The 25,288-nt window shown below is 43.4% G+C and overlaps 1 protein-coding gene across 10 annotated transcripts in view; it reads left to right on the top strand.

Annotated features, from left to right (window-relative positions):
• The window catches only part of GRAP2 (GRB2 related adaptor protein 2), a 74,502-nt gene that overhangs the window by 16,139 nt on the left and 33,075 nt on the right, over positions 1 to 25,288 (top strand). Inside the window, exon 2 of one of the 10 annotated variants that reach the window (XM_033233875.1) lies at positions 24,550 to 24,717. The exons of 5 other annotated variants lie outside the window; for them this stretch is intronic. The gene's annotated coding sequence lies outside the window, so the exon portion shown is untranslated. Of the gene's footprint in view, positions 1 to 4,131; positions 4,171 to 9,811; positions 11,980 to 24,549; positions 24,718 to 25,288 lie in introns of those variants that run through there. 4 more of the 10 variants (XM_033233878.1, XM_033233879.1, XM_033233883.1 and 1 more) reach the window with 4 other exon arrangements.

The following is a 25,288-nucleotide window of genomic DNA, read 5'->3' as shown; positions in this document are numbered from 1 at the left end:
TAGAATTATTTATGTGGGCATTGATCTTCCTGGATTGACTGACCTGCTGAAGGCAGAGGTGGTCCTGGCATCTGCCACAGCCCCCTCCCCCAACAGCTCTTCATCACCTCCGTGAATGGAAGTGAATGGAAGGAACAGCTCAATTAGGATGGCAGAGGATCAAGGAGAGAATTCCATGGACCCAAAACATCCTGCAGAAACGCTGTGTCCCCAGAGGTTGGTCTCCAATCTGGAAAAATTCCTGCCTGAGCAACTGTAGGACCCCTCTGAAATGATACAGGGTCTGTTAAACAGACTGGTTAAAAACCCTCAGTGATGAGTTGGTTATTATTATTCTCTGTACTTTTCTGTACATTTAAAATGTTTTCTGGGTTTTTTTTTTGTTTTTGTTTTTTTTTTTTTTGAGACAGAGTCTCACTCTGTCACCCAGGCTGGAGTGCGGTGGCACAATCTCAGTTCACTGCAAGCTCTGCCTCCTGGGTTCACGCCGTTCTCCCGCCTCAGCCTCCTGAGTAGCTGGGACTACAAGTGCCCACCACCTCGCCTGCTAATTTTTTGTATTTTTAGTAGAGACGGGGTTTCACCGTGTTAGCCAGGATGGTCTCGATCTCCTGACCTCATGATCCGCCCGCCTCGACCTCCCAAAGTGCTGGGATTACAGGTGTGAGCCACTGTGCCCGGCCTAAAATGTTTTCTATTTTTTATTTTTATTTTTTTTATTTGTTTTTGAGACGGAGTCTCGCTCTATCGCCCAGGCTGGAGTGCAGTGGCCGGATCTCAGCTCACTGCAAGCTCCACCTCCCGGGTTTATGCCATTCTCCTGCCTCAGCCTCCCGAGTAGCTGGGACTACAGGCGCCCGCCACCTCGCCCGGCTGTTTTTTTGTATTTTTTAGTAGAGACGGGGTTTCACGGTGTTAGCCAGGATGGTCTCGATCTCCTGACCTCGTGATCCACCCGTCTCGGCCTCCCAAAGTGCTGGGATTACAGGCTTGAGCCACCGCGCCCGGCCAAATGTTTTCTATTTTAAATTGAATGTAAGAAGATACCATCCTATTTAAAAGTTAGTGAGTTTAAGTTTTGTTATAACTTGATTTTTCTCCCTAAAGGTTTTCCTATAGTTCAAAGTATAAAAGTCATTCTTAGATTCCCAGCTTAGTTGGTCCCCCATGAAATCACGAGTTCTTAGGCTGTGTTTCGCACAATGCCAGGGTACATTGCACCCTTACTGAAAGGAACTTTTTGTGCAGAGTGTGGGGCTCTTGGAGAATGAAAAGTACCGCTTTTTAGCACATTAAAAAAAAATCCTTGAGCTGTTTTATTATTTTAATACTTTACCTTTGGTGGAGCAGAAATGATTTATTTGATGGTTTTGGCAGATGATTTTTTTTAGGAGTCATCTTTAATACTATTAGCCATGTAACTGTTGCCAAGTACATAATAGGTACTCAGTTTTTTATTTTTATATTTTTTTATTTTTTTATTTTTTTATTTTTTTTATTTTTTTTTTTGAGACGGAGTCTGGCTCTATCGCCCAGGCTGGAGTGCGGTGGCCGGATCTCAGCTCACTGCAAGCTCCGCCTCCCGGGTTTACGCCATTCTCCTGCCTCCGACTCCCAAGTAGCTGGGACTACAGGCGCCCGCCTCGTCGCCCGGCTAGTTTTTTGTATTCTTTAGTAGAGACGGGGTTTCACCGTATTAGCCAGGGTGGTCTCGATCTCCTGACCTTGTGATCCGCCCGTCTCGGCCTCCCAAAGTGCTGGGATTACAGGCTTGAGCCACCGCGCCCGGCCTTTTTTTTTTTAAATTAAAATGTGATGCACTTCTAAACTAATGTTAACTTCAGTCATGTAGAATAGCAAGCAATGGGTGGAGTTCCCAGTTGCTTCTCTTTGGTATTCGTTATAAATCATTTTTAAAACTGAGAAGTTGGGGAAAAGATCAGACATTTTTGTGGAAACTGCATTGATGACAGCAGAGTGGAATTTTGTTGATAGTGATTTGATACACAATTGTTTGAGGGATTTACTGTGCTCGTGGATTAGCGCTGTGTTGTTACTGTAACAGAGGATTGGCGCAGTGCCCTGGCCCAGTGCAAAGCTCTCTAGCATCCTTTCTTTTCTTTCATCAGCAGCCCAAAGCCCCCATCTCTACAACTCCATGCAGCGCAGTCCTGGCACAGACCCCTAACCTGAAACTCCAGCCAATTTCTCTAACAACACGCCTCTCCCCTTCACCTGCCAGATGCTTCTCGTTCTCAGACACTGCACCCTGAAATTGGGAGCTTTCACTGAGTTAAAAAGGCAAATATAGAATTACCTATCTCTATCAGTATTTTAAGTGCACTTGCAAACTTAAATGAGAGCTCTTGCACAAAACCACTTGAACTCTTTCTTAAGATATGCTAATTTTTTTTCTGTCTTTGATTGAACTGTTGACCTTCTGGATATACGACTAGTTATTACTTCAAGTATGTTTGGAGCTATTCTTGCCCTAACCATTCTAAAATGTAATTAGCATTGAGACATTATTGTAGAAGCACAGCACCTGGGGCTGGGATCTCATTAGATGGCAAAAATTGAGCAGGATTGTGCATGCTTCATGCTCAAAATATCTCTAAGAAAAATTCATGGCATTGGGGGAAAGTTAAAATGGGTGATTTCGTAGGCCCTTTCTTGCTCACATATATGATTTGTATAAGGATCCAAGCAGAGAGGAGATTGTGGTTCTTCTGTTTAAAAAATGAAAGCAACTCTATTTTCTTAGAACTCTTCTTATGTAATGTGGCTGCTGTCATACCTCTGGGTCAACCAAAACCAAAATAATACATTTTCTGGCTCTAGTTTTTCCCCCCTCAAGAAATGCATAGCATTTTTAGGCATTATCTGATTTATCCTTGCAACAACAGATGTTACAGAGAATGAATATTCTCTAGGAGGTAGTTAACAAAATATGGAAAAACTGAGGCCCAAAGAGGTACTATAACTCATGAGTTATTCACACTCCTTCCTGAACATTCCCCCGTCTCTTCTACTGGGGAGGAAGCTCTTTATTTTCTGAATTGAAAACCATTTCATGCCTCCTGCTCAGTTATTTCAGTACTGGCCCCTAAGTTTGGCACCAATCCCAACTGTTATGAAATCGCATACGAATAATAATGTTCTTCATTCCTGGGATCACAAAAGGTTATCATTTCAAGTTCATTTCAGGGCATTTTAGATGTCCATATTGGGCCCTAAATGATTGGAACCATCGGGAGAGGGCTTGCCTGACTCTGCCATTCACCTCATTTGTAAGTCTCTACCATGTTTGGACACTGAGTTGTGTCTTGTTGTTTAAAAAATAACTTCTCATTATAATAACATTTTCCCTTAATTGCAAAAATATTTCTGACCTGAATTTATTCTTGTCATAGCTGTGTGAGCAAGCAGAGTCTTGTTTGCCTCTACAATATATTAATAATATATTAATTAGCTACCCAGTGCTGCCCAAACAAGGAACAAAAAGGATTTATCTAAATCATGAAAATTGAAGTGAAGCGAACACTTTGGTAATTATATTTTAAGGGCAGTCTCAGCATTAGGTAGTGTGGCAAATTTTTGTCCTGACTTTTGAGAGAAGATAACCAAAAACACCACTCAATTAACAAAACATTTGTTTAGTACGTACTATGCACAAAGTCTGAGAGGTAAAGGAGGCTAAGACACATAAAATTGGCCAATTTATTTTTATAGTTAAAAGACAATAAAGGCAAGACACTATAAGTATTTTGATTTAGCTACAATTAGCTGAAATATAGTAGATCAAATCATATGAAATTAACAGTATCTGGGGGCTGCTGACTCATGCCTGTAATCCCAGCACTTTGGGTGGCCAGGATAATCACTTGAGGCCAGGAGTTTAAGACTACAGTGAGCCAGGGTTGCACCACTGCACTCCAGCCTGGGCAACAGAGTGTGATCCTGTCTCTAAAAATAAAAAATAAAAATAAATAGAAGATACTGACAATATCTGACCCTATTTTTTACCCCAAACGTGGTAATTTTATATAATTTAATCTAATAATTAAGGTACTCTTGTCATACTGTACCAGCTCCTAAACACTCTACTTTTCATTTTACTTCTATTTCTAAGCTATTGTTATTACAACAACCAAGAGAAGGTCAATACAGGTCAGAGATTTGACTCCTGTTTTTTATATGTATTTATTTTTGTAGATTCACAAATAACATATGTTTTGCAGTTTTAAGGTTTCTAATTATATTAGACCCCGTTTTTTATTTTATTTAGAGTCATCATCCTTGCTGCCTGTCCTTCACATGTGACATTCACCAAGTCAATTCTTCATGCCATTTCTTTCACAGTCTTCATGCAAACTCATTATCTCCATTTCCATCTATTCTTCAGAGATGTATGATTGCAGAAAACTCCCCTTTTTTGAAATATTGTTCAACAGAGATTAAATCTAACATCCAGTTTTACCTGTCTATCCTTGAATTACAGGTTACTGAGAAGTCAGAACAGATAGCCATACAGGTACCCCACTAAATCCATTCTTCTATCTCCTTCAATATTTAACAAATATTTACCAAGCATCTATTTTGAGCAAGCATTAGAGTAAGTCCTCCCATAGATATGAAGTTGTATAAATAAGGATGATGCATTCATGTAAATACAAGTTTAATGCTGGATACATATTGTTTTAAGTACCTGACATGTATTAGTCTATTTATTCCTATCTAAGGGGGTAAGTACCATTGTTGTTTCCATCTTAAGCATGAGGAAACTGAGGCCAGAGGGATTATATGAACTCCTAAAACCCAAACTCTTTTTTTTTTTTGGAGATGAAGTCTCGCTCTGTCGCCCGGGCTGGAGTGCAGTGGCCGGATCTCAGCTCACTGCAAGCTCCACCTCCCGGGTTTACGCCATTCTCCTGCCTCAGCCTCCCGAGTAGCTGGGACTACAGGTGCCCGCCACCTCGCCCGGGTAGTTTTTTGTATTTTTTAGTAGAGACGGGGTTTCACGGTGTTAGCCAGGATGGTCTCGATCTCCTGACCTCGTGATCCGCCCGTCTCGGCCTCCCAAAGTGCTGGGATTACAGGCTTGAGCCACTGCACCCGGCCAAAACCCAAACTCTTAACCACAGCTTTCAAAATCTGTCTGGTTATAGTGGAGGACCCAATGTCAAAAAAGCAAGGGCTTTTCCCAGACCATGAACACAGTGTGTGACAAATTAGCGGTTCCTCCCCATGCCCTAAGATAGTAAATATCCACCCAGGCCAACTGTGTCTGTCAGAGAACAGAGAGTGGGCCTGTCACACTGTTTTCTCCCAAGAGGGTCCATCTGCTACCGCTCGTTTGGTACACACTAGGGGACACACACTGTCCAGCATATTCTTGCAGAGTCATATCTTACCCCAGATCTTATCACAACCCTGATAAAGGTCAGGCACTATCAAGAAAATGTTCACTCATCTTCTTCCCGTTATGCCCAATGTGTGAACTGATAACACATCTAAATTCAAAGAAAATCAACAGATGTCACCTCAGTCAACCTGAAAAGTCTGGTGACTCATTCCCACCCTTCTCACGGGGCTCCTGCTGGGCTGCCTGGTTCTCCTGAACCAGCCTCCAGGCCTCCTGCAGCCGGGGCACAGCTCAGTGTTCAAGGCCCCTCTCTGCTACTCATCAGATGAGTGTTGGCTTTCTTTGGTGCAGGCATTTGAATTGCATTTGAATTGCAGAACATGCTGCCCCCGTTCTGTGCTGACTGTGACCCCACTGCGTGTGCCCCAGAGTCAGGCTAAACAAGCTTGCCTTGGAAAAAATAACAGGGAAGGAGATGCTGACTCTTCAACCCCCAGAGTAAGTTCTGTCCCTCTGGAGGTAAAGTCATAATATCTAAATATGGCTCGATTCATGTCAGGTCTTATAAATACACACACACATGTAGATGCTGAAACCGTGCATGCCTTGACAGCCAAAAAAAAAAATCAAAACGACTTACTGTCTCATTAGCAGGACAAGATCTGGTAGGCCAACTCACCAGAATAAAGAATACAAAAAATGGGTGTTTAACTTTTCTACACACACGCGCGCGCGCACACACACACATACAATGATGTAATGACCCCAAGAGAGCTGATTGCCCTGGCAGTGAAGAATCATTTGTGTATTCAAGGATTTTCTCGTTTAAATTTAAGCTAGCCACTTGAACTTCTCAAGCTTTCTTGAGCTTAGCTTTAGGCCTTCATCCCCAGACAGAGGTCTGACATCTGTGTCAGTCTCTAGCAAAGCACGAAGCTTAGAAGTAGGACCAAAACCTCACAAGCCAGCCAGCCTGGCTTTGAATTTCAGCTCTATGGTTTCTCAGCTCTGTGACCTGGGTAAGCTACTTAACAACCTTGAGTCTCTATTTCCTCACCTGTAAAATGGGAATAATAAAATTAAAACAAACTTGCATGGGTTCGTTACGAAAATTGGATTGATTAGATGACATAATACATAGCAAACATTTAGAGCTGTGCCTGATTCCGAATGTGAGTTATCTGTAATAGTGACTTAAATGGGTTTACACTGCCTGGCAGGAAACCATTCAAGTCCTTTTTGTTTTTGACTTTAATCTTTGAAGCGCTTTCATCTCATTTCTTCTTCTTTTGTGTTTGTGGAGAAGGAGGATGTTTAGCCTTCCTTGGAGTACAATCTTTTATTAAAAACCATTATTAAGTCTCTTCAAGTTTCTCTTTTGCAGTAAATGATCTAGATTACTTAATGGTTCTGTTTTACATGTTTTAATCATTTATTGGAACCATCTCCAGATATATTGTCTAGGAAAATTTGTTATTGAAATTCCTTACCATCTTTGGTTCATTAGCTCAAATGTTTAAAACCCATTGTTTCTATTTTTATTATTTAGTTAGTTATTTTTGCAAGACAGGGTCTCACTCTTTTGTCAAGGCTAGAGTGCAGTGGCACAATTATAACGCATTGCAGGCTCAAACTCCTGGGCTCAAGCAATGCTCCAGCCTAAGCCTCCCCAAAACTCATTATTCCTAAGAGCAAAGTTGAGTTCCATCATATCGTCAGTTGGTTTTTCTCCATCATATTGCCAAAACCATCTAATTCTCAGATGCATAGTTTAGGACAAGCCAAACCAGAAGAGACCATAGGTCATTCATTCATTCAACATTTACTAAGTGACTGCTGTATGCCAGAGGCTGGGCTGTGCTGTAAGATCACAAAGCAGATACTTCTCAGTTGAAAGAGCTTGCAGCTTGGGAGAGAAGACACAGAAGCAAACAAATCATTACAAATGCCTTTCCATTGGGTGTCATACTTGAAATGAGAAGGTGAGGCCAGGGTACCCTTGGGGCAGAAGGGAGGGAGGATTAAGCTCAGGGAACAGCTTTACAGAGAAGGTGATATTTGCACCATATTAAAGGATAGCAAGAATTGAGGAGTACAAAAAGGAGTATAGTCAAAGAATAAACACCCAAGGGTAATTTGCACATTGTAAGTTTAGGTAACCTTACATGGGCCTGCCGTGACTGAGGCCCAGGGTCAAGGAAGGGAGCAGAGTCATAAAGCTACCCAAGTCAGCCAAGGCCAGGCTAGGAAACCTGAACTTTATCGTGCGGGCATGCAGAACCAGAGGAGGGTGCAAGAAGAGACATGGCACAGTCTGATCTGTTTTGCACAAATCACTCTGGAAGCAATGAAGATGGGTGAGTGGAGGTATTTGAGCTTAGAGTCAGGAAGGAGAAGTAGGATGCCGGGGTTGTGAGGAAAGACTATAAAACCCACACAAAGGAGGGCTGATGGGAAGATGGAAATCAAATTCAGGTATATTTAGGCCAGGTGCAGTGGCTCACGCCTGTAATCCCTGCACTTTGGGAGGCCGAGGCAGGCGGATTACCGGAGCTCAGGAGTTTGCAACCAGCTGGGCAACACGGTGAAACCCCGTCTCTACTAAAATACAAAAAATTAGCCGGGCATGGCAGTGTGCGCCTGTAGTCCCAGCTACTCGGGAGGCTGAGGCAGGAGAATTGCCTGAACCCCAGGAAGCAGAGGTTGCAGTGAGCCGAGATTGCACCACTGCACTCCAGCCTGGGTGACAGAGCAAGATTCCGTTAAAAAAAAAAAAAAATTCAGGTATATTTAAAAGATAGTGTTTAGAGACCCATTAGTGGAAGATGCCAGATTTGAGAAAGGGAAGGAAAAGACACGGAGGAGTCCAGAAGAAATTTCCAGATTTCTGGCGTGGATAACTGTGAGGGCAATGGTGCCAGATAGTGCCAGAAGGAAACTAATATAGGCTGGCACAAATCCACCTCTCAGAAATGCACCTCAGAGACATCCGTTCTGCTGAGGGTCAGTAGAGAGGGCCAACTTCATGTGCAAAGAGCAGTATGTGTATTTCTTACTAGCTATTCTTTTTAAAATACTTCTTAGTATATGGGACATACATGAGCTAAGATAGTATTCATGCAGGACTTTTCATTTTTCATATTCTGGCAATTGTGTTTTCAAATATGAGATGCTAGCATTATTTCAGTTATCTATGCCTAACATAGTATATATCTACGGTTCAAGATTATTAATTGTCTCCCCTGCCTCCCCACTAGAAGGTAAGCTTTGTGAAGCCAGGGATTTTGTCTCTTTTGTCCTCATCTCCATTCCCAGCCCCTAAAACTAAGTTTGACTCCCAATAGGTGCTGAGTACTTACCGAGTAAATGATTGAATTTCCGTGTGGGTAAAAAGAAGCAGTCATTTCCTTTACTAATGAGGAAAGAAAAGGAAAATAACAAACAAACCTGGACTTAAAACAGTTTTTACAAAAAGATCCAATTTGCAAAAATGGAACTGAAGTTTAAAAGCTATTTTTCTCCCTGCAGCTCTGCTTCTGGGAAAATCACAGCTGCCAGCTTAGATGGTGGTTTTCACTGCCCAGTTACAAATTCTGCACGGTTGTACATATTGGCAGGACTCAGCTTCCTTAAATGCCATTTGATCAGTAGGGAAATTTTCCTTATTGATTTAATGCCAGTTCCTCTTTTATGAAAAATCCCACGTGCTGCTCACTGGCACATGTACCATAAAAACTGAACATAAGGGGTCAGAAATTAAGTAAGTCACTCCTGTTCTTCTCCAGCCATATGATGTTAAATCATCTCTACTTTCAGGCTGGAGTGTTCAATCACTCTTCCTTTAAATTTAGCGGAGTGATTATTCCTCCTGGTGGATTGCACATATGCTCCTTAGATCTACGAAATACTCATTTCTGGATGAACTTTAAGCTCCCAAGAAATGCATGTAAAATACTGTTTATAAATCACGGGAGAAATGTTTCACATTCTCATTACTCCCAAGTAGTCACACCAAACCTTTTTCTCCAAGATTCGCTTTTTTTCCTAGAAGAGGGAAGAAGAACTTTGGACAGTAGCACTGTGACAGTAATCACCACCATCGTACTTTCCATGGGTTTTATGCAGTAGCCTCACAGAAGTGACAAATGTATGGTTGGGCGTGGTGGCTCACGCCTATAATCCCAGCACTTTGGGAGGCCGAAGTGGGAGGATCAACTGAGGTCAGGAGTTCGAGACCACCCTGGCCAACATGGTGAAACCTCATCTCTACTAAAAATACAAAAAATTAGTCAGACATGGTGTTGGGTGCCTGCAATCCTAGCTACTCGGGAGGCTGAGGCAGGAGACTCACTTGAACCCGGGAGGTGGAGGTTGCAGTGAGCCAAGATTACACCACTATACTCTAGCCTGAGCGACAGAATGAGACTCCGTCTCAAAAAAAAAAAAAAAAAAAAAAGAAGTGACAACGTAGGATACCCTTTCATTGGCAAATATTTACTGTGAATAGGACAATGTGCTAAGTCTATAGACTGCAAAGAGAAGTGAGGCTCAGTTCCCATCCTCTGGGGCTTACAAGGTAGCTGAAGTAAAACTCAAACCACAAAGTGAAGTTAATAGTCATCAATGAACTACATAGTTAGTAAGCTCTGCACTGGTTTGGAAGAGGACAAGAGTAACAAGACAGTAATCCTAAAGGAGATGGACTTGAGTTTGAGCTGGACCTGAAGTCGGGAGCTGGAGTGAGTCAAGGCAGAGTGATGGGAACATTTGTGAACCAAAGCTCAGGTGGGGTTTACAGCAGGCAGGGTGGGGATAGACTGGCATTGACTTTGAATGCTATGCCACTCTAAGGACTTCGGACTTGACTCTACAAGCAAGGTGGAATTATTAAGAGGTTTTGAGTAGAAATGATGTGAGCCGAACAGTGCTTTTGAGAAACTAAATCTATCAGGGATTGGTGCTCCAAATTAATTGGATGTGTTTCAGACTTGAGATCATGAGACCCTGACCCAGGCTGGGGACAATGGGATGTCTCCATCATACATTACATTCCTGTGAATACTTCTCAGGGATTCATATGAAATTGTGCCTCAATGTGCCTACCTGTCTCTGCACTGTAAGACAGTGATATTGTGATCCTGTGTGCTGCTTGGAACCAGCCTCATTCCTGTAGCACCACAGTTTGGACTTGGAATAGGCCCAAGTGTGGCCTGTACACAAACCTCAAAGAATCCATGTGGCATAGATGTAAAAGCTAGGAGGAATCTTGGAGCCCTCCAAGTCCACCTTCTCAACTTAGAAAGAAACTAAATCTTGCTCATCTCCCCAATGACAGATTCAGCATGTGGCCTCAGATCTTCCTGTGCTCCAGCAGTGCTTCTGAGGCCAGTTCAAATTCTGCTTTGAGGTGTGCGTGTACCAATTCTGGTGCAATCCAGAAGCATTTTGGATGAATGAAGGAGTTGTTTATGTTTTTTTTGCCCTAATTGAGATAGTTGAAGCTCCTCTCCCTTACACTACACCAAGCGCCCCATGTCTGGTACCTCCCTGAGTTCCTGACTTCATCTCTGCCAATTCCCTGCCTTGCTGCTTCCCCCACAACACCCTATTATTTCTTGCATCCTGCCATTGGTTGTGTTGTCCTTATTTTCTGAAGCCTTTACCTCCCCTCTTAGGCCTCATCACCTCCAGGAGACTCTCCATGGCCTCAGCCCCTCCCTTAGGTGAACCAAGCTTCCTCCTTGGAGCTCCATGCTACCCTGCATAGGGCTCAGTCACTGTGTCTCCATGATGTCTTACAATTGTCTATTTATGTGTCTGCCTCCTATCCTTCAACTGTGAGCTCCCTGAGGAAAGGAAGTGGGGGTACGCATCATTGAATACTCAGTGTCTAGCACAGTGCCTAGTACATACTAGGTATTGAAATGTCTGATAAATAAATGAATGACAGTTGCATATTTGTCTTCTTGGTATATTCATTCATTTGATAAATATTTATTGAGTAATTACTTATAATCGAATTGGCGCTGTGTAGTTACACTTAAACATCAAAATAAGCCTATCCTCTCAAGCTCCAAATTATGCATGCATAAATTATACATGTGAAGTGTTAACATGCACACGCAGCAGAGAGTGTGCGTATCTGCAAATACCAGAGCTAGCAAATGAAATAAACTGTGTGCCAGATGTCCCGAAATTTACAAAGAACCAAGAACCAAAAATGACAGTTAGCTCCGTAAGCCCAACAAAAGAAAAAAAAAAGGAAAAGAGCAAAAAAGCAAAAGAACAAAGGAACCTTGAGCATAAGGAAGTGGCTATGGTTTTTTCTACATGCTCGAGCCGGGGGTGGGGAAGAGTCATAAAACCTTTCTGTGCTGGACCGGTTCATGTTAAGTCTGAGTTCCTCAATCGCTGGCTCTCAGGAGCAGTTTGGAAAATTCATTGCCATGCACGAGTCGGGGGATTGGTTTCTTTTCCACTGGAAATTGTTAATAGGGACTGCATTAGCGGCCCCTTATCGCTTTGCCTGATAGAGAGACAGCAGGTTCGCCCAAACAATTCTGAAATCCTGATCACTGCCAATTAGGAGAGTATTGTCTGGCTGACATAATCAAGTGAGTATAAATATATTTATCGTGATTGGAATGGGGAAGGGAGATTGCAGAAAGATTGAGGCAGAAGCCGCCACCCACTGCCTGGCTCCAGCCTGAATCCAGCCCAGTTTGTCACCCTGTGCTCAGCAGATGCGGTCACTGGCTTTCTGAGGTGGAATGTACAGTTGAGAATTCAGGACTAGAATTGCTTCTCCCAGAGAGGAACTTGTCTTTCCTTAGTTTTCCTCCCCTCTTCTCTTTTTTTTTCATGCTCACTTCTGTGAAATCTGAAAAGAGAAGAAAAAGCAGATGTCACGTTGATCACATTTAATTCTGCCCCCGCCGGCCATGCTGTCCCCACTTACCTTCTCTGTAATGGAAAGTGATGGTGAGGCACAGTGCCCCGACTGGACCCCCTACCCTCTCGGCCCACCAGTGTGTACAAGTTGGTCTGGCATTGGGTTTATTTCATTGTTGATTTGTGGAGCTTTGATGGGAATCCCTGTGATGTGAATCAGCCCTGGCATTGAAAGACCCTGAAAAAAACAGTCCCTTGCAGTGGGCTAGCGATGGGAGGAACTGCTCACATTTCAACAGCTGAAAGGGAGGCATGTTTAAGTCACATCTGGTGGCGTTCCTGTTGTCCGAATGGAGAGCAGGGTCTTTTTAAGCATCTGCCCAGATTTCAAAATGCAGGCTGCATCTTTTCTTCCCCAAACAAACGGTCAGGATCGGATACGAATGGCTGAATCGCATCATCATGGGAGAGGTCAATGACAAAACTAATCTCACGGCTGGATTTCAACCCTGGTCCGTCCAGGCCCAGTCGATCCAAGGCATGACTTTTTTTTTTCCTCTCACCCCTGACTACTTGATAATGGCCATTTCCAGGGCCAAGTTGATTTCGGCTGTTTTCCTCCATCCCCCGTGTGCTGCCCTGTCTCAACACTTGAGAGTTGAGGCCCCTTCACAATGGCTACAACAGGGTAAGGGGACCCTGTCCTTCTGTCTCCTTCATCCGATAGTTTGTCTTCACTGCTGCAAATTGCTCTCAGGCCTGCCTTCCTGGATTAGACAAAAACTATTTTCTTACTGGTACTACAGATACCACACGTGGACATGTAAGTAGGAAGGTGCAGGTCCACAAATAAATAAGGAGCCCAGACAGGAGAAATGTCATTAGAGAGATCACCCATGTTCCTGCCTCTTCCTGCTACCATTTTCCTCCTTTGGCTGCTCAGAAATTGTCAAGACCAAACTCCTTTCACCCAGATTCCAGAAATACACTTGTTTCCTTTGCTTTCCAAATCTTAATGGATGAAACACTTTTTTTTTTTTTGTCTTCTATCTCTCGCCAGAAATATTGTTTTTGAGAACCAGAGCTCATTTATCTCCAAGGGAGAAAGAAATTCGTTCCATGTTTACCCATTAACAAATTACCACTTACGTGAAAATACTGGGACTTCTCTCATTCTTTGGTAATAAATGGATTATTCACCTTGGTTGAACCTTGGCAGAGGCAGATGGATAGCCACTGTTCCCTTCAAGTTGGCTTAATGTTCTCTCGTTGGCTTTTGTTTCCTTGAAGCACAGAGATTGCTCAGTGCTTTCTTTGCTTGATTCTGCTTTTAAGGAATGTGCCCAACTTCGAGTCTGTTTAGTAAGCTGAACTGATTAAATCCCTGGCATTTCTGGAGGAGCCTACTGTGTTGGGTGCTATGGATTCCTCCCCACTTGAAAGTTGAATGGAGTCACCCATCTGAATACTAACTCCCTCCTAATCCATTGGTTTTTCTACTGTGTAGACAGGGGTATGAAGTAGCCATTTACCAAGAGATAGTGCTATGTCATAAACCGAGCTTGAGTTCTAACGTTAGCAAGACCTGGTTTGTACACTAATGCAGGCTTGGGCACGTTGCTGCTCTCTTTTGAGTCATAGATTCCTCATTATAGATGCTAATGGGAACAACAGAGCTGTCTGTTCATCTTTGCTCTTCTCCATAATGAGATAAAGCCAAACAGGCAGTGAATAGCCTGGTCTAACCACATAACATTGGTGCAAATTATATATGGTCATAAGAAGGTAATTTTTGGCCGGGCGCGGTGGCTCAAGCCTGTAATCCCAGCACTTTGGGAGGCCGAGACGGGCGGATCACGAGGTCAGGAGATCGAGACCATCCTGGCTAACATGGTGAAACCCCGTCTCTACTAAAAATACAAAAAACTAGCCGGGCGACGTGGCGGGCGCCTGTAGTCCCAGCTACTCGGGAGGCTGAGGCAGGAGAATGGCGTGAACCCGGGAGGCGGAGCTTGCGTGAGCCGAGATCTGGCCACTGCACTCCAGCCTGGGCGGCAGAGCGAGACTCCGTCTCAAAAAAAAAAAAAAAAAAAAAAAGGTAATTTTTACCTGAGCATTTAGGTGACATTTGGTGTGGTATTTGATGCATGTCATTTAGTTACAGAGATAAAACCTCCTGAACACACGTAAAGCTCTTGGCCTGGTTGAACATTACATCTCACACATTTTTATGCTTTTTACTAAGGATACTTCCTGCTAGGAAGTTATAAAAGAGAAGATGGAAGTCCATTTAATGGTATTGTAGCAATATCAGTTTCCTGGCTTTGATACCGTACTATGGTGATGTAAGATGTCCCCATTGGGGGAAATGGGTTGAAGAGTACAGGGGACTTCTCTGTACTATTTTTGCAATTTCCTGAGAGACAAAGGGAAAGAGAGAGAGAGAGATAGGAGGAAATGATTATAGTGACACGAAAAAGGAGTGTTCATCTTGGCTTTCGTCCCTAGCTGGACAAATATTTACATTTTGTTTGCCTCTTTGTGTAGATTTTGTGAATAGTCATGGTTAAAAGCTAGCGTTCCCTTTTGTGTGGAAGAGAAGAAAGAAAATAGAATAAGCTGAGAACCCCTGCCAACATTATATTAGAAAGCCACCTACTTCCTGCCCCTCCTCACTCTCCTTACTATACAAACTTACCTTCTGCATCCTTGTCCTCTTCCTTTCCCATTCAAAGGGGAGATGCATCTCCTGCTGAACCAATAAACTCCTCCACCTGACCAAGATGTCCCATCCCTGCCTGCTGTCTCCAAAGGCTCAGTCCTGCTACATAATCTCTCTAGGTGACTTCCTTCTTACTCAGGGTTTTCACAATCATCTATATTGGAATAGCACCCAAATTTATAGCTCTACCCAGACTTTTTTATTGAGTTCTACACCTGCATAGCCAACCCTTGACTGGGAGTCTCTACCTAGATCATTCACAAGCATTTCAAACACCCCTCTATCTTCTCTTTCTGTATTCCCTTACCACAGAAAATACTACCAACATCTACCCTAATGGCCCCCAGCAGGAACCCAAGAGTCATTCTAGACCTATGCTATCCCAAGTACTTCAGTGTGGCTTGTCCAAATTGAAATGTGCTGTAAATGTAAAATACACACCAGATTTCAAAGACTTAGTTTGGAAAAAATAATGCAAAGTATCTCAATTATATTTTATATTGATTTCAAATTGAAATGATAATATTTTGGACATACTGGAGTAAATAAGTTATTAAAAATAATTTTCTTTTACTTTTTAATGTGCCACCAAAATATTTAAAATGGCATAGTAGCTGCCATTTGTGGCTTGCTTCTATCTCTATCGGATAACACCACTCTAGACTCTTTTTTGGCTCTTAGCCCTCTTCCAACTGGTCATGACTCACAGTGATTCCCTTGAGTTAAGACAAGGGAGAATAGTGGTTAAGTGCACAGACTGAGTTGGAATCCTGGCTCCGCCATTTTTTGATACATATGAACTTGGGCGATTGTTTAACCCCTTTGAGCTTCACTTTCCTCATCTGTCAGTTGGATACAATAGCAGTTCTTATTTTGAGATTCTTGCATGCTTTAAATGGGATAATGTGTAAAGCACTTACTATGGAGATAAAAACATATGGAAAGACCCAGTATCAAAAGAAAGAGCATCATTACTAGCTAAGACTACTGCAGTGCTTTCTTCATCTTCAGTTCCCCCAGCCCTCTAGTCCTTCATACTGCCATCTGATTAAATATTCCTGAATGCAAATGTTATCAGATTTCCAGTGACTTCCCATCATCCTTGGTATGAAATCCAAAGTCCTTGGCATGCTTTCAATGTCCTCCATGATCTGCCCCCAGTCCAATCACTGATCCCATCTCCTGCCCATCCATGATTGAACCAGTTGGGTCCCCACCTGGTTCACACACCATTCTCTCTGTGTGTCACATATGAGCTCTCTACTCTGCCTAGCTACTTGTCTGCAAGACTCAGTTCAAGTGTCATCTCATTTGGGAAGCTTCCACTAATCCCTCCTGCACCTGTCTGCATCCTAGGCTAGATTAAGAGCCTGCCCTTTGGGTTCCTGAACCACTTAAGGTTTGGTTCATTTATCACACTGATCTCACTGGTTTGGCTGGCGTGTTTGTCTTTCCTACAAGACTGAACTGTCTGAGGTCTTAAGATGGGCTGTCTAGTCCACACTGGATCTTCATGCTCTACACAGGGCTTGACACAGAGTGGGACACAGGGAATGTTTGTTGAACAAATACGCAAAGCATATGGATACTCCTAAGAGAGAGAAAGAAGGTGGGCAAGACAGCATTGCAAAGTTAAGCGGCAGAAAATCTGAAAACGAACCTGGGGAGGAATCACCAATTCCTGGAAGTACAGAGAGAGGAAGGGGAGAGAAGAATCTGTGCAAGGAGTCAGTAATGGAGGACTTGAAATGAAAGGCTATTAAAGAGAGAAGATCACTCAGACAACAGAACCACATTTGGTCCTGATGGTGGTTTTGTAACTTCCTCTGAAATAGTTCCAGGAAGAGACAAGGTTCTAGGATGGAGCAAATCATATAAAGAAAGGATAGGGTATTATAAGCCAATTCAAGGGATTGTCATCAGAACTAGATACATGGGTGGTACAAGTAAATGTCAACCTGGTGACTACATGATGGGACTAGTAATAATTTACTGGGGCTGGTGCCCAGGAATTTTTTTGCTGTGGTGCAGATGCCAAGCATGGAAAAATCTGACGAGTTATAGGCATGAGAAAGTAGATGGTGAATTTGAGAGTAAAAATGTAAAATGCCAGAGTAATCACAAGAGAAATGTCTGAATATGTAAGAGAGTTTAGAAGATTTCTGCTTTACCACAAATACGGACTTCAAGAAAAATCCCTTATAAGAACAGTAATTCCAATGTATAAAACCTATTTATCAAAACACACAGTATTCCATAATATATAATGGTAAAAGCATGCCTTTTGACCCACACAATATTAAAAGCAGCAAATAACACAAGAAAGGTAGAGAAAACAGAAGGTATGACATTTTGTGGCTCACAAGGTATATGAGTGAGATCATATACTTCTATTCCAAACCACAACCTTCACTAGAACGTCTAAAGGCTTCATTGTAGGACCTTCATACTGCTTATCCCAAAGGCTAGCCCACTCCCCGGTTTTCATGTAAGAAATCTTGTGGGACAGGCATTGCATGAGGTGAGGGGCAGCAGGGAAATTCAAGATGAAAGGGTGAAAAGATCAAACGAGTCTTTGCTATTCCTCTGAACAATGCTTCAGTCCATCACTTTGAGATTTCTGTGGAGAAAGTAAAGATTTGGGATATACATATACTAAAACAACTATCGGTTGCTTATCTAAAAATTACCTTTAGCTGGGCATTCTGTATTTTGTCTGACAACCCTACTTGGTGAGGTATACATTTTCGTATTCATACTTCTTGTGAGCCACAACACGTCTTAATAGTTGTTAACTATTAAGGACTATGCATAAAAGTGACAATAGCTGGCCAGGCACAGTGGTTCATGCCTGTAATCCCAGCACTTTGGGAGGCTGAGGCAGGAGGATCACTTGAGGCAGGAGTTCAAGACCAGCCTGAACAACATAGGGAGACCCCTGTCTCTACAAAAAAAAAAAAAAAAAAAAAATAGCTGGATGTGGTGGCATGCAAAATGTGGTGGCAGGAGAATCACTTGAACCTGTGAGTTGGAGGCTACAGTGAGCCATGATTGCATCACTGCACTCCAGCCTGGGTCACAGAATGATACCCTGTCTCAAAAACAAAAAAAGGTAACAGTAGTTAACAACTATTGAGTACCTACTATGTGCCAGGCACCATACTAAGTGAATTAGATGAATATTCCACATATTCTTCCCAAGAACATTATGAGACAGGCACTATTATCATCCCTGTTTTTAAAATGAGGAAACTGAGGTTCAGAGATGTTAAATAACTTGCTAAGGGTCACCCAGAAAGCTAGTAGTAGAGAAGGGTGTGAACGCTGGCTGACTGACTCCAAGGCTCATGTGCTTGCCCACCTTCCCCACATGGCGGCAGCACTGAGCAAGGGGTCGATACGTTAAGTCCCCCAGAAGAGTAAGAGAAAGTGAGACCATGGGATATGATGCGGGCAGGCCCTGAGTAAAGCTTTAAAGGAGCAGTTGAAATTAGACCCGGTGCCTTTGTTTAAGTAAGAAAAACAAGGTAGTTCTAGACAGATGTAGCCCCATACCAGGACTCATAGCATGATGAGAAGGGCACCGGATGCGCATTTCAGCCCCTACTACAACCTCAGCCTGAGGCCTTTGTGCAGTGAGCAACCTGCACGACCATACATAGCAATGTGAGTTTGATGGGAGAAGGAAGACCAGTGCAGAGACAAGGATGTCGATGGGGGGCTTAGAGAACAAAGGGAAGCTATTTACTAAAGCATGTTTGCATGGTGCAGGTGATTTTCTAAAGTTAATTTTGACAGACAGAATGGGGAAAGATTGCTGAAGGCCTGAAATGACAAGAGAGACTTGAGTGGATCTGGGAGGTCATGGGGCAAACATGACATTAAAAAATTCTAAATGGAAAAAATGACCCTCAGAAAGTTGTGTGTCAAGGCTGGGAATGGTGGCTCACGTCTGTAATTCCAGCACTTTGGGAGGCCAAGGCAGGTGGATCATTAGAGGTCAGGAATTCAAGACCAGCCTGGCCATCATGGTGAAACTCCATCTCTAGTAAAAATACAAAAATTAGCCAGGCGTGGTGGCAGGCACCTGTAATCCCAGCTCCTCAGGAGGCTGAGGCAGGAGAATCTCTTGAGCCTGGGAGGCGAAGGTTTCAGTGAGCCAAGATTGCGCCACTGCACTCCAGCCTGAGCAACAGAGCAAGACCCTGTCTCGAAAAAAAAAAAAAAAGAAGAAGAAGAAAGAAAGTTGTGTGTCAAAAGCTTCAACACACAGAGGCCTTTGCTCTGTCAAGCAAGGAGAATAGGGTGGAGGAGGAACAGGAACACAGTAGCTAAGGTGACAGCTGCCTCACCAAAGGAAAGTCTTTGGCTTGCAAAAGAGGTCGAGGAAAGTGGAAAAGCAAATGCCGAAGAACAATGAGTGAAAAGACGAGTTTCTTCCACTTGGCATCTCCCCAAATATGGCCCTGAAGGAAGAGTTGACCCTGTTATGGTTTCTTTCTTTCTCCTGTGGGGTTATTAGAGTGACGTATGAGAAAAGGGCCACAGGCGCAGCACAGTTTGATTTCAGCCAGGCTTTGCATGACACCCTAGAGATCAGATTGAGGACAGATAGGCCAAAGGATAACTACTTAATTGGATAGGTTTGAAGTTGATACTCAGAGCGTTGATTAAAGAGTCGATGACAACCTGGAGGAGGTCTTTAGGTAAAGAAACTGAGTTCAAAGATAACCAACTTGCATGAATGAAGGAGCCAGGATTTGAACCCAGCCCTACCTGACTCAAAAGTCCACGTTCCATTTACTATAAAACAAAACCCAAAAAGGCATGAAGTTCACTTATGAAAGAAGAGTTGAAAGATATAACCAGAGGGTTAGGAGTACAAATCCATGCCCAAATGAACTGTGATAGGCTGAGAAATTGGCCAAAGCGGGAGAACAAAAACAAGATGAAAGAAAGGTTCAATGTGAAGCCGTGCGTTTGGGTTCCAAGAAACCCGTTGCAGAGGTGGAGAGGTACAGCTTGACCATCTTCACGTTGGGAAACACCCGGGCTTTTGTTGTAGCTGTTGTTGCTTAATTCCCAAACAGCAGCTGGGTGTGGGAGCACACAATTGTAGCCCCAGCTACTCAGGAAGCTGAGGCAGGAGGATGCCTAAAGCCCCGGAGGTCAAGGCTACAGTGACCCGTGATCACACCACTGCACTCCAGCCTGGGCAACAGAACAAGACCCTATCTCAAAAACAAACAAACAAAAACAAATAACCAGCCAACAATGTAACACAATTACAAAATCCTCATGTACAAATGAAGTGATTAAATCATCCTATTCTACTCAGCCCAGCTCAGACCATATCTTGAATACTGGGTTCAAGTCTAGATAATGTATTTTGTATTTTGAGAAAAACAATGAATAACTGAGAGGAGACCTGAGGAAAATGACCAGGAGATCAAGGAGTTGGAACCCTGTCACATGGAGGGTGGTCAAGGACCCTGGGGTTATTTAAGCTTAGAAACAGAAATTTGGGATTTGTGATTCTCATTTTCTCTTTTTTTATTCATTTGTTCCTTCTTTCATTCTTTCTTTTTCTTTCTTGTTGTGGTCCTTAGCATAGAATTCAGGCTGAAAGAACTTTTGGTTCAACATAAATAATTCACCAAGCTGTCAGCTCACTCTTTCCAATCCCAGCCCTCCCCGATGCCCATTCTCTATCATCTCAATGAATTAGGGAAAGACTGACTTTCTGGACCACTTCCAACTTTGAGAATCTAGGATAGGGGCACTATTTAATCAAAACTGGCAAGTAAAAAGAAAGAGAACTATTTTAAACAAGACAAATACAAGAGGTGTTCCTTAGCTGACCAAACTCAAATTAGAAAGAACTAAATTTCCCAAAAATAAGAATATTATAATTCATTTGATGAAAGGAATTTGCCATATTATCCCTTTGACTGGCATTTTTTTTAGTATAGTACCTTTACTTGTAAAAATGTCAGGCCCTCCCACTTTTCTGGAATAGACTTATCAAATGAAGCAAGGGGAGCTTCTCTATGGATAAATGATCCCTTTTGCAAGATTTGAGATCAGTGAGCTAAAAAAATGACCAGCATTCCAACAACAAATGAGGGCTTGGGAGCATAAGTAAAAGTGACAACAAGGTTGAAGTAATTGTGGTCATGCCGTCCTCTGCTGACACTTTCGTGCTTTGCCCAGATGAGAATTAAGGTAGCGCAGGGCACAGGCAGTGAGGAAAAGGAGAGGGAATGCTGAGCAGATTTGCAGCATTTGTGAACAATGTCACAGCCCTGATGAAAACAGAGCAAGAAGATGGAGGCTTTCAAATCCATGATAAATAAGCCGTGCTTTCAGAGCCCAAATCAATAAAAGCAAACATGAAGTGAACAGAAGGGAAGAGGGAAAAAAAAAGAGAACATGAGGGCACCATAAAATCCCGGTGATATATTCCAGGGGAAATCATGACGTGAATAGAAAATGAGAAGTAAAAGAAAATGAAGCCTGGAGATTTGTAAAATGTCTGTCTGTCTGTCTCTCTCTCTCAATTGTCATTCTCATCTACCCCCGCCACCCCCACCCTACCCTCCACCCTTCTGATGGGGTTCATTAAATGATTTCTGATCTGGGGGTGGGGGGCAGCATTTTTAATGCTTCTCTTATGTTTGGGTTTTGCCAGCGGGATTCGCGGTGTTTCTGTAGACAATTGTTATTGCTTTAGGAAACGTCAAGTGGTACATCAGTCTAGCAGCAGAGTGAGGCTCGAAGTATTTCCAGCGAGGTTGGTGGGCTCTTTTTGTCTTATTTTTGTTGTTTTGGATTGATGTTTTCATGGTGTCATTTTAATAAGAAACATGTCAGAGAATTAAAAGTGGAAATATGCAAGATACACTTTCTCTAACTGGATTCATGGTAAGTTATTAACTTTTCAAGGAGAAAGAAAAGAACTTGGAAAAAGCAGAATGTATTGTGGGGAAAGTTGATGAAGGGAAAGGTAAGAGAACTGTGACAAATGAGACACAGACAGGAGGAGAGAGAAAGAGAGGAAGAGAGAGAGAGAGATGGGGGGTTGGGGGAACCGGCAGAAGGAAAGGGAAAGAGCGACAGTTTGTAAGTCTATTAGCTGAAATTGTTTCCATTTCTGCAATTGCCTTAAAGCACATGATTGCTTGGTCTGAGGTCTGCCAGGTTGATTGCAGTCTTTACCTCTTTGACCAAGAGGGTAATGGGCTTGAATTTCTTGGGTATGTGAAAATTGCTCTGGTCAATTTTTTGGCTAAAGGACAGCCAGCCAGGAAGGTTGAGAGGGCCTAAGCTAGTGAGCAGTCATCCCGAGCAAGCAGGAGGGATTTGATTATGTTGCTTATAGCAGGAGAGGCAGAGCGGCAAAGTGAAGAGAACACACAGCCTTAGGTGCCAACAGACACGTACTGGAATCTCTTGCCTCCGTTTCCCACCTATAAAATGTGAAGGATGATGATAATAACAATAATAAATGTTGCAACGGGTGTACATTTGTAAAGTTCTTGGCACCTGATAAACCATATCAATCCATGGTAACTTATTCTTAGCTGGTTCACGTTCCTAGGGGTTGGCAAGGTCTGGGTGGTGCGTGTCCCCTCAAAGGTAGCATCACAGCGACTGAGCTCTGTGTGGATGGCAAAGTGTAGAAGCCTGGTCAGTTTTCTGTTTCTCCATCCACCATTTCTCCCCACTTCCCCCTGGTTAGTGCTGTCTTCTCTCTTTCCTCACTGTATTGTCTTGATTAGTGTCGTACTTTCTGATAACACTGCAGCTAGGACTCCACAGGCAATTGGGAGAAGCTAGCGCCTGCCCAGGGAAAGTGAGGAAACATAGGTGCTTGAAAGGCTGAAAAGTAATGTACGCTTGGTGGCCTTACAATTTGTAAAAACAGTTTTGAATTTGTCTCTACAAGAAAGGATGGTAGATAACCAGAATGCAAAAATGCTTTGAAGAAAGCCATTGAGCAGTCAAACCAAGCATTCTACGTCTTCTTCCCTGCAACATCGGGGTCTAAGGATTAATACCTGCATTTCTGGTGAAGAAACTGAGGCACAGAGAAGATAAACTAAGGTTCTCCAGCTACGAAGTAAGCAGCAGAGCCTAAAGTTTGAAGCTGGGTCTGTCTGATCCCCAAGTCCTATAGTAAACCTCCCACTGAGGTAGGCAAGCCTCGTCTTGCAGAGAGTGGCAAATTAGGGAAAAAAGAATCAAATGTGCTTGAGTTTAACAGAACATATACTTTGTACTTAAAGAGAAAGATACTTTTCTTACAAAAAGTTTGAGGACAAATGAGACTTCATGTGATGCATCTTGCACTAAAAAACAGTTCGATTATATAAGCCAGACTGGCATTGATTAAAACAGAGCCAGGTAATAAATACACATAAGAAGGAAGAAGTGGCTGGCTCTGCCTTGGGCATCACCCAAGTTACAGGCAGGGGAGGGGACAGGCCTTGCGTGGGGACAGTCTCTTGACTTCCTGACTTGTCTTCTTCCTTCTCTACTTCCCTCCCCTCACTACCCTTCCCTCCAAAACCCAAGAAACCTTAAACAGGAAAAAAGAGAGCTAATTAAAAAGGAGAAAAGCATCCTTGAGACCAAGGAAATCTCCATAATCCACAGTGACAGACAGGGACCTGCAGAACAGCAATTTGATTAAATAAGGATATAAGGGATTTAGAGGGACTCTCCAGTTGTGTAATGTGTGTCCATATGTCTGAAAAATACCATATTTATTTGGCTCCCAAACCTGAAAACCTTCTGATGGGGGAGATTGTTCCCATTTGGAAACTAGGAAGAAATCACAAGTCAAGGCCATGGGGTTCTGGCAGGGCTGGGGATCCCATGTTGGGTGGAAGCCCCAAGAAGCCAGCCAAGGGTCTACAGGAGGGGCCCTGGTAGAGAGAAGCACTAGCGCGCAAGGGCAGGTAAAGCCACCCTCGCAGGAGAACTGTAGGCTGAGCCTGAGGCCCTTCCCAGCCGGGGAAGAGAGAACAGCACACCTCTCCTGCCCACGCCTCGGTATCTCACTCAGGATCCAGCTGCCCATTAGTTACCTGTCATCGGAGACAGCTCTGTTGGTGGCTTTCAGCAAAAGTGAAGCAGCCAGAGGATGAATCGTTATTCGGGGAACACACCTGCGCACAGGACAGGAAGGGATGGGAGTGGGGAGCGCCCTGGGGCTTCTGTTCAAACGCCATCCTCAGAGTCTCCAAGACTCGCCTCAGCAGCTCAGCCGCTGATGAATTATAATTCTCGGACAAGCTGCAGAGGCCCCTCTAGTTCCATGTGTTCACCCTGCTGCTCATACCGGGGGATTTATGCTTCCTGGGGCTGGGAGGGGAAAATAATGAGTCACCTGGGGACAAGAGAAAAACAAAAATGCCCTGTATGTGCAAAATCACCTAAAATGGAGGCTTTTAGAGGATGCTAAAATCCCAGCCAACTAGCCAGAAATTGTTTGGTGGGGGTATATTTTATGTGTCTTTGCTATCTTTGGATGCAATAAAGCCAGAAATGTTTATATCTCTTGAAGGGATCACCTGTCCAAACAAGCCAGGTCCTCTTGAGAAGGCTGTTTGTTCTCTTGGGACCTCGAACCTGAGAAGAAATGGTCCTGTGTCTCTGACTTGGGAGGTCCAATTAAGCAGAGGAACTGTTGGCTGTAAATCATCTAAAGTAGAGGATCCTTTGGGAGGCCGAGGTAGGTGGATCACCAGAGGTCAGGAGTTCGAGACCAGCCTGGCCAAAATGGCGAAGCCTCATCTCTACTAAAAATATAAAAATTAGCGGAGCATGGTGGGCTGTACCTGTAACCTCAACTACTCAGGAAGCTGAGGCATGAGAACTGCTTGAACCTGGGAGGTGGAGGTTGCAGTGAGCTGAGATCCCGCCACTGCACTCCAGCCTGGGTGACAAGGCAGCTCCATCTCAAAGTAAATAAATAAAGCAGAGGACCCTGATGGCCATCCCCAAGTTTATGGTTACCTGGAAACTTCATGTGGTGAAGCACTAGTAGGGGGCCCAGGAGGCCCTGCATGAGTTGGTTGTAGCTGCTGTGATTCCAACTCCCACACCACCCTCTGCACCTAGCCACAGAGCCACATCTCCAGAGAAAACCAGAAGCAGGACCCTACCAGAAAAGAATGTGAGAGTCTATTTTAAAGGATCCGGAAGATGAGTTAGAAGTGATTCAAGAGCAGGCACAGTAAAGGAATATGTAAGCCTTGGTAGACATTCAGTAAGAAGGGTAAATTTCCAACATGACCAGCTGA

Source organism: Trachypithecus francoisi, unplaced genomic scaffold, assembly GCF_009764315.1.
Source record: "Trachypithecus francoisi isolate TF-2019V2 unplaced genomic scaffold, Tfra_2.0 Lachesis_group14, whole genome shotgun sequence".
Lineage (NCBI taxonomy): Eukaryota > Metazoa > Chordata > Mammalia > Primates > Cercopithecidae > Trachypithecus > Trachypithecus francoisi.
Note: the sequence above shows the minus strand (reverse complement) of the source record. Positions and strands in the feature narration are given on the sequence as shown.